Here is a 12,085-nt window from a genome sequence, read left to right as displayed (position 1 = left end):
AGCGAAGAGAAGAAGGCCGACAGAGAGAAAAAGCCTTCCCCTGGAGCTGACGCCCTGAATTTGGACTTTTAGCCTACTTGACTGTGAGGAAATAAACTTCTCTTCGTTAAAACCATCCACTTGTGGTATTTCTGTTATGGCAGCACCATCCACTTGTCGTATTTCTGTTATGGCAGCACTAGATGTCTAAGACATGACCCAAAGAGGAAGTCTTAGCATTAGTCTTGGGTTTCTGTGACAGGGAAGATTTTTATTTCCTCAGCCTCCTCTGCCCCTTTTATGGCATCTTAATTGTGACTGGAAGGACCCCTGGTGGCGCAGTGGTTAAAGCAATCGCCTGCTAACCTAAAGATTGGTGGTTCGAAACCACCAGTGGCTGCACGGGAGAAAGATGTGGCAATCTGCTTCTGTAGAGACTTACAGCCTTGGAAACCCTATGGGGTTGCTAAGAGCTGGAATCAACTCAACAGCAGTGGATAATTGTGACTGGACAGAGACAAATGATAGCAAGACCTCAATACCAACAGTCTCTTCAACAAATGGTGCTGGCAAAACAGGATTTCCGCGTGCAGAAAAATGAAACAAGATCCATACCTCACACCATACACAAAAACTAATTCAAAATGGATCAAGGACCTAAATGTTAAATCCAAAACCATAAAGTTCTTGGAAGAAAATATAGGAGCAAAGCTTTGAGACCTAATTTTTTTCAGTGATAATTATCAAACACAACAAGAATGCATGAGCAATAGAAAACAAAATTAGATAGCTGAGACCTCATAAAAGTTGAATAGTTATATTCATCAAAAGACTTTATCAAAAGAGTAAAGTGGCAACCTACAGACTGGGGAAAAATCTTTGGGAATGATATAACTGATAAGGGTCTAATATCTAAAATATATAGAAAACTTCTACAGCTTAACAACAAAAAGACAAATAACCCAGTCAAAAACTGGCCGAAGGACATAAACAGACACTTCACCAAAGAAGATATTCAAATGGCCAACAAACACATGAAAAAATGCTCAATTTCATTAGCCATCAGAGAAATGCAAATCAAAACCACAATGAGATACCATTTCACTCCCACTAGGATGGCTAAGGAGTCTTGGTGGCACAGTGGTTAAGAGCTCGACTGCTAACCAAAAGGTCGACAGTTCAAATCCACCAGCCACTCCTTGGAAACCATATGGGGCAGTTCTACGCTATGAGTCGGAATCGACTTGATGGCAATGGCAGTGGGTTCCATTGCTGGTGGGAATGCAAAATGGTATAGCTGTTATAGAAAACAGTCTGGCAGTTCCTTAAAAAAAAAATAGAGGTAGAGCTGCCGTATGACGCAGCAATTCCACTCCTAGATATATATCCTGGGGATCTAATAGAAGCGACACAAAAAAGCACACATATCTATGTTCATCGCAGCACTATTCACAATAGCAAAAAGATAGAATCAACCCAAGTGCCCATCAACTGATGAATGGATAAGTAAAATATGGTACATATATACAATGGAATACCACTCGGAAATAAAGAAAAATGTTCCCAAAACATCTTGGAACATGGATGAACCTGGATGGTAGGTATTATGTTGCGTGAAATAAGTCAGTCACAAAAGGACAAGTATTGTACGTTCTCACTTTTATGACATGAACAAGTAAATATACAGAAACTAATGTTCATTAGTGGTTACCAGGGATGGGTGGGAGGAGGGGAGAGTCATTCTCTACATAATAGATACTTATTATTTTTGGTGATGTTGGAAAGGTATCAAATGAAGGTGAAGCATATGTAGCTTGATGAAGGTAAACGATGTCACTAAAAAGTATACAAGAAAAAATGACTTGTTGGTAATTGCCATGGTGTATATAATTTTGAAACAACAGCAAAAACAACCAAAAAAAATAGGTGCAGGTATATATGTATGTATGTATATAGGTATATATGTATATAGTTATAGATATATGTGTATATTATAGGTATATGCATATGTATAGGTATATGCATCTATGTGACTATGTACATATATCCATGTATATAATAAAGCACAAATTACGGATACTTCTTAGACATAACCAAACACCTGGCAGGATTGGATTTCTGGGTTTGCAGGATTAGGACCATAGTCTCATGGGACATCTCAGTCAATTGTCATAGTTCATAAAGTTATGTTCTACATCCTAGTTTCATGAGCAGTGTCTGGGGTCTTAAAAGCTTGTGAGTAGCCATCTAAGATACAACTATTGGTGTCTACTCATCTGGCGCAAAAGAGAAAGAACGAAACCAAAAACTCAAGAAACTAGTCTAACGGGAGAAATGGTCTACACAAACCATGGCCTCATCTACCCTGAGACCAGAAGAACTAGATGGCCCAGTTACTACTGACCATTCTAATCAGGGCCACAATAGATGGACCCTGATACAATGGAGGAACAATGTGGAACAGAACCTCAAATTCCTTAAAAAAAAAACAGCTACTGGACTGGTTGAGACTGGAGGACTCCCTGAGATATTCCGCTGAGATATTCTTCAATCCTTGAACTGAAACTAACCCCTGAGTTCACCTTGTAGCTAAATTTTAAGTTGGCTTAAAAAATAATGAATGTCACTCATAAATACTGTGCTCCTTTGAAAAAATCATCTATATGAGACCAAACAGTTAACAATTACTTTAAAATAAAGATGAGACTGTAAGGGGGCAGGGAAACTAGATTAATGGAAATGGAACAACCAGAACGGAAATTATGAGAATGTTCATACATTGTGAAGAACGTAACCAATATCACTGAACAATTTGTGTAGAAATTATTGAATGGGAACCTAAACTGCTGTGTAAACCTTCACCAAAAAGACAATAAAATAGTATTAAAAATAAATAAAAAGATAAAATTTAACTTTAGCTTAAAAAAAAAGAACTCAAGAACTTATTGTTGTTAGGTGCCATCAAGTCGATTTCCACTCATAGCAACCCTGTGTGACAGAGTAGAACTTCCCATAGGGTTTTCTAGGCTGTAATCTTTATGGGAGCAGATCTCCAGGCCTTTCTCCTGGGGAGCTGCTGGGTGAGTTTGAACCACCAACATTTATGTTAGCAGCCAAACACTTAACCTTTGCACCATGATTAGGAGATAATATTGGAGCCATTATTCCCTGCCCTTGAGTATAAAGAATGTGACCCAGCTGGAGCTGGACTCACAAGGACCCACAAGGAGTCACAAGGACATATCAACTGGGCCCTGAGATATATAGACAATAGCTAAAACAATCTTGGAAAACATCTTTTAGGGAACCTTTCACATAAACTAATAAAAGAGAGCACAAAAGACCTGCAGACTTACCACTCTTATCTTTTTCTATTAGCGTTTAATGAATACAAGATTGGCCCAATGAAGACCCTCCTAACCGTTATTACTGAAACCTCTACCAATGATTATTAAGAAAGACAGTTCAAAATGTAGAATCATAGAGATTTAGCAGTTTCTAGCCAATCTGTGAAAAGGTGAAGCTTTCAATGGTTTCACCCATGTGTAATGTTAATATATACTGGTGAATCTGTAACATTCCTTGGACTCGGGCAGACATGGCTCTAGCAGCATGCTTATCCGTTTTCCCACTTTTGCTTATTCTCTAATATTCTGTGGACTGGAGCCGACATTAGCTCTGGCAGCATGCTTGTCTATTCCCCACTTTTGCCTCTTTGAACATACGCCAAATAAAACCTTTATTTTTGCTTTACTAAACTTTGTGATTTTTTTACCCTAGAACAGCCATCAGGACTCCTTAAATTAATTTAAAACCAAAAATAAAAATAAACCCAAAACCCACTGCTATTGAGTTGATTCTGACTCATAGCAACCCCATAGGGTTTCCAAGGCTGCAAATCTCTATGGAAGCAGGCTGCCACATCTTTCTCCCGTGGAGCCACCGGTAATTTCGAACCACCAACCTTTCTGTTAGCAGGCTATCGCTTTAACGACTGCATCACCAGGGCTCCTTTAAATAAAAATAGTGAATATGAATGTAATCAATCTTTTCTCCAACAAGGTGAACTTAGTATGGTTAACTTCAACCTGAATAGTATTGTAAATGATTATATTGCATTCATAAAAGAACCTGTGAAAAGTTCTGCTACTTTAGAATCCGCAGTGAAAACAAAGCCAGGACGCTTTTGATTTTTGCAAACCTGAGTTAAATTAGAGGGTGTCAGTCATCAACTCCAAACCAGGGCTGTGAACTCTTTAGTTCGGGTTCAAACCCCTGCTGAGAATTTGCATTTCCACTCCAGATATACTGAATCAGAATCTACAGTTTAACAAGATTCCCCAGCTGATTCTTATGTGTAACTTCCTGGGAACTTACTAGAAGTACAAATTCTCAGCGGGGCACTCGTTAGAAATGCAAATTCTCAGCATGGTTTCAAACCAGAACAAACCGGTTTGAAGCCCAGCTCCAAACTGGAGGCAGCTGCTTCTCAGGGAGGTGCTTCTGGTCTTCGATGTCCACTTGTCCTTGACATCCTAGACCGCGAGGCCCCAGTCTCCACTGTCTGCTAAACCTCCCCTCCCTTCGCATTCAGCTCCTAATGCCTCACAAAGGAGTTTGCACCAGCTACAAGGGCTTCAAAGAACCAACAGGTGGGAAGAGCTCACTTGGGGGAGCTTCCAGGGTCAGCTCTGCACTGAGCTTTCAGTAACCCCCTCCCCTCCCCACCACTGCCTTCAGCTCTGCAGTGCTGGGTGCTTCTCTAGGGCAGGCCCAAAGCAGGGTGCTCTGGGAGACCCAGAGATCTCATGCTATGATGTAGCCGTGCAGGCGGCTCAGTGGGAGGGAGAGGGTCAGGCAGTTGCAGGGGCAGGGTAGAATGGAATGTCTTAAGTAAGGGCTATGAAACACCAGAGAACTGTTTTTCTTAGAAAGAGGGGTGGAGGAGTAGGAACAACTCACCAGGAAGTGGCCCAGCTGTAGTTAGTGAGTAACTGATGAGGACAAGCCACTTAAATGGTATATATTGAATTGTGTTGTTGTATATACACCCTAGAGTTGATTCTGACTCATAGCGACCCTACAGGACAGTAGAACTGCCCCACAGGGTGTCCTAGGCTGTAATCTTTATGGAAGTAGATTGCCAGGACTTTTCTCTCTTGGAATAGCTGGTGGGTTCAAACTGTAGGACTTTCGGTTAGCAGCCAAGCGCTTAACCATTGTGCCACCAGGGCTCCTTATACAGTGAAACCCGTGAGAGCTGGAACTCAACGGGACTACTTTCTTTTCCCGGGTCTCGAAAGTCTTCCGCTTTTGACAAGGGTGCAGCCTTACCACTTTTCTATCGCTCCTTTTAATGGAAAAGATTTGACTTTTCCCTCTCTGATGGAGCCCTGGTGGTGCAGTGGTTAACCGTTCAGCTGTTAACCAAAATGTCCACAGTTTGAATCCACCAGCCACTCCTTGGAAACCCTATGGGGCAGTTCTACTCTGTCCTATAGGGTCCCTATGAGGTGGAATCGACTCAACGGCACCGGGTTTGGTTGGGTTTTCTCTGACAGGTTTCCACCTTACACAGGTTCCAGCTTTCGCAGGTCTTACTGTATTGGACTGTAAGAGGCTTTTAAGCCTTTTGATACAGTTCTGGAGTTTTCCAGAGACAGGGACCCTGGGCTGTAGGCAGTTCCTCCTGGATATGGGCAACCAAGCCTTCTCTAGGAAGATCCCATCTCTCACTTCCAGCACAAGAAGACATTGTTTGCCAACAATGGGCTTTGTTAAATGCTCTTTGCCCTTGAAACTGAGCTGAAGCTTTCCAGTCCAAGGTCACAATCCAGCCTCTGGCACTTACTGGCTATGTGACCTTGATCCAATTACTTAACCTCCCAGAACCTCAGAGTCTTCATCATTAAAATGGAGTTGTTAAGAGCATTAAGCCCCACATGCAGAAATGCTAAAAGTTGTGGCTGTACTACTCCCGGGAAACACTTGATTTAATGTTCTGCTGTTGCTGCCTTGAAATTCCTAATAATTTATAAACAAGGGTCACATATTGTTATTTTGCACTGAGCCCCACAAATTATGTAGCCAATCCTGCCACCCAGGAAGATGCCCTCCTCTCACACAGGCCTCCTGGCACTGAAGTCTTAGGACCTGTTGGAGGGATTCCAGTAAGTGGCCAGCCCTTAGCGGGGCCAGTGCCACACACTGGGGGAGGGGAGGTGGCACTGTGGTTCCCAGGCCATGCTGAGGCTGTATTGAGAAAGTCTGAGCCCCTCTGCTGGGACAGGCATGTCATGGCCACTTGGCCCAGGAGAGCCCTTTAAGCGAGAGGCTTGGAGACCCTGGTCTCAGCTAACTCAGTAGCGCCCCTGGAAGGCCACCTGGAGCCTTCCCCAGGCTGATCCCTTGGGGAAGAGCAGACAGCAGCACATGTAATTCAGGAGTGGTATGAGCTGCGTGAATTGATGTGAATCAGCCATTGGTTTCCTTGCCAAAAAAAAAGAGAAGTGTTCTAATCTTTTAAAATTATTTTAAGCATATCTTAATTGGATCATCAGGAGAAAAAAAGCAAGAAACCAATATAAAATATGCTTAACGATTGAAACCATTGCTAGAGCTGAAAGGTTCATTTGATGTAAAATGTGACCTCCTCTCCTGGCCATTGTAGCACATTTATTTCTTCTTGGTGGTGAGTGAAATGAAAGATTCATTTGGCAAATCAAGCAATTTGTCAGGTAAGAAGCCATATATATGAACAATGTGTGACAACGGACACATGCTATACAGAATTACCAACGGTTGCAATCCTATTCACACACACACACACACACACACACACACACACACACACGCACGCACGCACATTGGAATTTGTAAGGAGCTCTCTGTTCTGGAAGAAGGATAAATTGCTCAGGACAGGCTCCATTTTAAACTATGTAGCGTGAAATGTAGTAAATGTTCCAATCAAGTATCTGGAATCCTTTGGCTATCTTCATTCATTCAATTAAAATATATATTGAGCCAGACCCTGACATGCTCTGGATAAAATATGGGAAGCAAAATTACTTTAAAGCCACATGATGAAATAGTATGGAGCTATTCAAAATGACTGTGTAGATCTATATTTTATTGACCTGGAAGATGTTCATAGTATTATATGAAAAGGGTAGGTGATAAATAATATTGATATATTATAAACTCATTAAAATATATTTCAGGGGGGAAAAATGTGAGAAGTTTTACATCAAAATGAAATAACCCAAAAAAGTAAACCCATTGCTGTTGAGTCAATTCCGACTCATAGTGACCCTATAGGACAGAGTAGAACTGTCCCACAGGGTTTCCAAAGAGCAGCTGGTGGATTCGAACTGCTGTGAGATAAAAATGTAATACTGAGAAAAAAAAAAAAAAAAAAACCAGACAGAAAACAATATGTACCAGTGACTATCCCCCAGCTACTCGGAATCAACTCAACTGCAACGGGTTGTTTTTTTTTTTCTTGGTATCTCTGGATACCGTGCTTGTGTTATTATGACTTATTTGTATTTTTTAGTTTTTCTGCCTTAAATGTGTATTTACTAGTGTGAAAACCAAGTGAAACAATAATTAAAAAGGAATGGAAAAATAAAAATTCCGTCTGATAATGCTCCGAGGGAATCTGATTTCTCTTCGGGCTGCAGCTTCCCCTCCGCAAACCACCACCCCCTAACCTCGCTGCAACCAGCCTTTCTGGGTCACTTTTTAAAGTCCAGCTTTTAAGGCAGTGATGCTGTTGGACTGCAAGTCCGGAGAGGCCCACTATAGTAGGACAGGGAGCCAGCCTAGGACTGTGAAGCAGTGAGTGGCTGAGTCGGCACCCAGGCTGAGCCATTTCAGGACACTCCGAAAATAGGAAAAAATGACTTTTGGCATTCCAAATATAATACAGGAAGTCAAGTCTTGGGAGGAAGCATTGATCTTAACAGTGAAATCTGGAAAAGTACAGGAAGTACTATAAAGATTTCTTTTGGCTGACAACATTCAGTAAATTACAGCTGTTATCTTTGTAGGTTAACACGGGCCAAAGAATGGCATCTTACTGGGTGCATTCACTTCCCAACTGTTCCAGGACACGGCCCCAAATCTGTCCTTGTTGCCATCTAAGGATTCAGAGCAGACTATCAGCCTTGCTAGTCAGTGAAATAAAAATGCAAGATTTGCAGGGGAGTGAGTGAGCGAGTGCTCTGGGGCACGGAGGGCTTTTCTTCCATTGCCTTGCAATTTGGAAGGTTGCCATCCATTCAGGTTTTACTCAAACAGGCTTTTTCCAGACCCCAGAACAAACTGTAGCCAGAAGCTCTGCTCTTTGTCAGGAGGCAGTTGCAGCTCAGAGCTAGCCAAGATCTTGCCCTCTCCCTTCAGAGAAGAACAACTTCTCTTTATGTGTAGAGATCCATCCGGCTCTTATTTTACCCAAGGGATGGGACGCAGCCCCTAGTTACTAGCAACAACTGTCCTAGGGTTTCCATTTTGTTTTTAGCATTGTCCAGATTACATCGGGATCTCTGGATATTACATCTTCTTAATGTTGTCGTACAGCCCCTTCGGAAAACGATTTTGTAGTCCCTCAGAAAGATGTAGAGCTACCGTATGACCCAACAATTCCACTCGTAGGTATATACCCAAGAAAACTAAAAACATACATTGTTGTTGTTAGGTGCCGTCAAGTCAGTTCTGACTCATAGCGACCCTATGCACAACAGAACAAAACACTGCCTGGTCTTGTGCCGTCTTCCCAATTGTTGCTATGTTTGAGCCCATTGTTGCAGCCACTGCGTCAGTCCATCTCGTTGAGGGTTTTCCTCTTTTTCACTGACCCTCTACGAAGCATGATGTCCTTCTCCAGGGACTGGTCCCTCCTGATAACGTGTCCAAAGTACATGAGACGAAGTCTCGCCATCCTCACTTCTAAGGAGCGTTCTGGCTGTACTTCTTCCAAGACAGATTTGTTCGTTCTTTTAGCAGTCCATGGTATATTCAATATTCTTTGCCAACACCATAATTCAAGGGCATCAATTCTTTTCCTGTCTTCCTTATCCATTGTCCAGCTTTTGTATGCATATGAGGTGACTGAAAATACATGGCTTGGGTCAGGCACACCTTAGTCCTCAAAGTGATATCTTTGCTTTTTAACACTTTAAGGAGGTTTGCCTGATGCAATATGTCCTTTGATTTCTTGACTGCTGCTTCCATAGGCATTGATTGTGGATCCAAGTAAAATGAGATCCTTGACAACTTCAATATTTTCTCTGTTTATCATGATGTTGCTTATTGGTCGAGTTCTGGGGATTTTTGTTTTCTTTATGTTGAGGTATAATCCGTACTGAAGGCTGTAGTCTTTGATCTTCATCAGTAAGTGCTTCAAGTCCCCTTCACTTTCAGCAAGCAAGGTTGTGTCGTCTGCATATCGCAGGTTGTTAATGAATGAGTCTTCCTCTCATCCTGATGCAGCGTTCTTCTTCACGTAGTCCAGTTTCTTGGATTATTTGCTTAGCGTACAGATTGAGTAAGTACAGTGAAAGGATGCGACCCTGACATACACCTTTCTTGATTTTAAACCACACAGTATCCCTTTGTTCTGTTCGAACAACTGCCTCTTGGTCTATGTACAGGTTCCCCATGAGCACAATTAAGCGTTCTGGAATTCCCATTCTTCACAGTGTTATCCATAATTTGTTACGATCCACGCAGTCGAATGCTTTGCATAGTCAATTAAACACCTAATATAGGTAACTGAAATGACTTAAGTCTTCCCTCTTAACCTTTCTTCTTCTTTAACCACTGCAATTTAGTGAAGCAAAATAAATAGAACCCAGTGGCCTTTGTCGGAAGCCCCAGGCAATTAACCTTTTGAGGAGCTGCATACAAGTTAGAGATCTGTGAACCCAGGTAGGTTGCATCAAGTTTAACCCCTTGCACAGAAAGTTAAAACCAGTAAGCCCAGTTCCTATTTTGTGATCAGATATTGCTCTCCTTTGTTAAGGATCAACTTTCTTTCCTTTTAAGGCAAAGAATCCCTTATACAATAGAGCCGTTAAAACAATCCAGTTGTCTACAAAGGGGATAATGGAATTGCTCTATATCTTGAATGTGTGGTGGCTACATGACTGTATATGGGTATAAAAACTCATGACACTACCCATTTAAAAGGGTGATTTTTACAGTAGGTAAATTATACCTCAGTTAAAAACACCAACAGCAATCTGGTTTAGTAACAACGAAGAATGTGTCACATACAATACCAAAGCAGAAAAAAAAAAAAATTGGCTCCTATAAAGTGTATATATGAATGAGAGGAAAGAAATCAGGAAAATTTTAAATTGTATTATGTTGAATGAGGAGATAATTTTTCCTGTAAAATTTTCTTTGTAGTTGATGGTATGAGTTTTGGAGTTGTGAATACGTTTTAAACTTAAGATGAATGTGTGTTACATTTATAAAAATATATGGCGCTGTACACTTAGGATTAGTTCACTTTATGTTATACCTCAGTCAAAAAGTTTTTCTTAAGCTTAGAGAAAAGCTTCTGAGTAGTGGTCACAAGGGTGTATAACCAAATCAAAAAATTCATCCCCTTAAATTTGTGCAGCCTACCATATATTATTGTGGATTCAAGTAAAATGAAATCCTTGACAACTTCAGTATTTTCTCCGTTTATCATGATGTTGCTTATTGGTCCATTTGTGAGGATTCTTGTTTTATGCTGAGGTGTAATCCATACTGAAGGCTGTAGTCTTTGATCTTCATCAGTAAGTACTTCAAGCCCTCTTTGCTTTCAGCAAGCACGATTGGATCCTGTCATCTGCATATCTCAGGTTGTTAATGAGTCTTCCTTCTATCCTGATGCCGCATTGTTCTTTATATAGTCTAGCCTCTCGGATTATTTGGTCAGATTGAATAAGTATGGTGAAAAGGATACAACCCTGACGCACACCTTTTCTGATTTTAAACCATTCAGTATCCCCTTGCTCTGTTCGAAAGACTGCCTCTTGGTCTATGTATACATTCTGCACAAGCACAATTGTTTTGGAATTCCCATTCTTTACAATGTTACCCACAATTTGTTATGAAATGCCTGTGCATAGTCAATAAAACACAGGTAAACATCTTCCTGGTATTCTCTGCTTTCAGCCAGGATCCATCTGACATCAGCAATAATATCCCTCATTCCACGTCCTCTTCTGAATCTAGCTTGAATTTCTGGCAGTTCCCTGTCAATGTACTGCTGCAACCGCTTTTTAATGATCTTCAGCAAAATTTTACTTGCGTGTGATATTAATGATATTGTTCAATAATTTCTGCATTCGGTTGGATCACCTTTCTTGGGAATAGGCGTAAATATAGATCTCTTCCAGCGGGTTGGCCAGGTAGCTGTCTTCCAAATTTCTTGGCATAGACCAATGAGCACTTCCAGCGCTGCATCTGTTTGTTGAAACATCTCAGTTGGTATTCCGTCAATCCCTGGAGCCTTGTTTTTTACCATCGCCTTCAGCGCAGCTTGGACTGCTTCCTTCACTACCATTGGTTCTTGATCATATGCTACCTCCTGAAATGGCTGAACGTCGGCCAATTCTTTTTGGTATGGTAACTCTGTGTATTCCTTCTACCTTCCTTTGATGTTTACTGCGTCATTCAATATTTTGCCCATAGAATCCTTCAAAATTGCAACTCGAGGCTTGAATTTTTTCTTCAGTTCTTTCAGCTTGAGAAATGCCGACCATGTTCTTCCCTTTTGGTTTTCTAACTCCATGTCTTTGCATATTTCATTATAATACTTTATTTGGATCCACAATCAACGCCCATAAAAGCAGCAGTCAAGAAATCAAATAATGTATTGCATTGTGCAAATCTGATGCAAAAGACCCCCTTCAAGTGTTAAAAGGAAAAGATGTCACTTTGAGGACTAAGGTGTGTCTGACCCAAGCCATGGCATTTTCAATCACCTCATGTGCATGGGAAAGCTAGACAATGAATAAGGAAAACCAAAGAATTGATGCCTTTGAATTATGGTGTCGGCAAAGAATAGTGAATACACCATGGTCTGCCAGAAGAATGAACCAATGTG

The sequence above is a fragment of the Trichechus manatus genome, unplaced genomic scaffold (genome assembly GCF_000243295.1).
Source record: "Trichechus manatus latirostris isolate Lorelei unplaced genomic scaffold, TriManLat1.0 scaffold00001, whole genome shotgun sequence".
NCBI lineage: Eukaryota > Metazoa > Chordata > Mammalia > Sirenia > Trichechidae > Trichechus > Trichechus manatus.
Note: the sequence above shows the minus strand (reverse complement) of the source record.